Source organism: Eubalaena glacialis, chromosome 4 (genome assembly GCF_028564815.1).
Source record: "Eubalaena glacialis isolate mEubGla1 chromosome 4, mEubGla1.1.hap2.+ XY, whole genome shotgun sequence".
NCBI lineage: Eukaryota > Metazoa > Chordata > Mammalia > Artiodactyla > Balaenidae > Eubalaena > Eubalaena glacialis.
The window spans coordinates 170,415,247-170,417,502 of NC_083719.1; the positions used below are offsets into that span (position 1 = coordinate 170,415,247).

Here is a 2,256-nt window from a genome sequence, read left to right on the forward strand (position 1 = left end):
TACCACAGACAAATTAATAGATTGGTTCATGGCATTCCTTAAATTCAAGAAGCAAGTCTGTGTTAATCCACATCGAGAAGTTCTGTACACCAAAAGCTTCTAAAACAGGAATGATATATCATTTCAGTCTTCTGTTTGAGGAGCTGGCTGTGAGGCTGGCTGCAGTGAGAAACATGGCCTTGCAGCAGCTCTGATGGCAGCTGTCCTTGATGAAACATCTGCAGTGCAGTGGGGGCTCTCAGAACAGTCAGTGTGGGCATTTCATCTTGTAACACCCACCAGGTGGTGCTGCTTCATGTGATTTTTCTTCTAAAAATTGGAAACCCTTTCTGTTGCTATTGTATTCATAAAGTAGGTGTTTATTTTCTGGTAGTCAGCCCCTTCCCAATTTAACTTTAACTCTAGGAATTTTAGTCATCCAGGAATTTGTGATTCAAAATAAAGGTATTGGGATTCATTAAAAAAAAAGAAAAGAAAAACTTGGCTCAATTTTTGAATTAAAAAATATACATACCCAGAATGTATAGCCATTGAATATCTTTTAACATGGACAGTGGGATTTATCTATTTGCTTACTTACTTACTTATGTATTTATTTGCCTCTGAAGATTCAAATTAGGAATCTTTTTAAAATTTGTAAGTGTAAAACTTTTGACTTTATCAAAATAAATGTAACAATTTAATATATTTTGTTGAAAAAAGATACATTAGGGAAAATGCATCTTTTACTCCTAGTCTTAATTAAGCACAAAGGACTGCATATTTGATATGCTTGTTATTCATAATACTTAAACAGTGTAAAAGGTAAGTACTTGAGTTAAAACTGGTTAAACTTTGAGCCGTTTGGATTTTAAGATCCTACTAGTTATTTCAGTTGAATAAATTGACTCTTCATGTAAAAAAAATCTATGCAGTTTTTTAATAAGTTGTCAGTCACATCTGTAAATGTGTTTTTAAAAAGTCTTCAGTACTTAAAATATTGAAAATATAATTGACATATATACACTAATATGTATAAAATGGATAACTAATAAGAATCTGCTGCATAAAAAATTAATAAAATAAAATTTTAAATTTAAAAAAATTTAATTAATTAATTTTAAAAAAAGAAAATATAATTTTCACCAAATTATGTACTATTATATAAACTATCATTTGTGGAAATCATTTGAACAACATGAGGTAAAATAACATTTTATATTAATACTAAAACAACAGTCTATGATTATGTCTACTTTCTTGCATGTTAATTTTCACTTTGGAGTGGGTAAACGGAACCAAATACTCACTTCATGTGGTCTTGGACTTCAAGAAATCACATACCAAGTTGTTTGGTTGTAAACAAGAAGAGTAGCCAATTGGAAGTAACTCAAAATTTCAAAATTCTTACTGAGTGTCTAAAGTCTTTATGGCGCTGTAATAACACTATCTGTTCGAGGGAGAACATCACACTAAGAAAGGATTAAAGATATAGAAGGGGCTCTGGGCGCGCCGCGGCCCGCAGGCACCCCGCACGCGCCCGCCCCGCCGCCACGATGCCCAAGAGGAAGGTCAGCTCCGCCGAGGGGGCGGCGAAGGAGGAGCCCAAGAGGAGATCGGCGAGGTTGTCAGCTAAACCGGCTCCTGCAAAAGTGGAAACGAAGCCAAAAAAGGCGGCAGGAAAGGATAAATCTTCCGACAAAAAAGTGCAAACAAAAGGGAAAAGGGGACCAAAGGGAAAACAGGCTGAAGTGGCTAACCAAGAGACTAAAGAAGACTTAACCTGCAGAAAATGGAGAAACTAAAAATGAGGAGAGCCCAGCTTCTGATGAAGCAGGAGAGAAAGAAGCCAAGTCTGATTAATATCACACACCCGGTCCTATCAGTGGTCCCTGTCTCCCTTCTTGTATAATCCAGAGGAATATTTTTATCAACTATTTTGTAAATGCAAGTTTTTTAGTAGCCCTAGAAACATTTTTAAAAAGGAAGGAATCCCACCTCATCCCATTTTTTAAGTGTAAATGCTTTTTTTTAAGAGGTGAAATTATTTGCTGGTTGTTTATTTTTTGGTACAACCAGAAAATAGTGGGATATTGAATATGGGAGGCTTTGATTGTCTTGGGTGTCAGCTTAACATTCCATAGATGGGGGGTAGCTTTTATATCCTATAATACAAAGCATACTAAATGGCAGTTTGGAGTCAGTTGTGCATTTAATGTCTTAAACACTTTAAATTACTTCTCTTCCCACGTTGTTTTTGGTAGAATTGTTTCCTAA

General features: G+C 35.3%; 1 pseudogene; it reads left to right on the plus strand.

The window, feature by feature from the left end:
- The first annotated feature begins 1,177 nt into the window (after window positions 1-1,177).
- On the plus strand, window positions 1,178-2,256 carry LOC133090638 (uncharacterized; annotated as a pseudogene).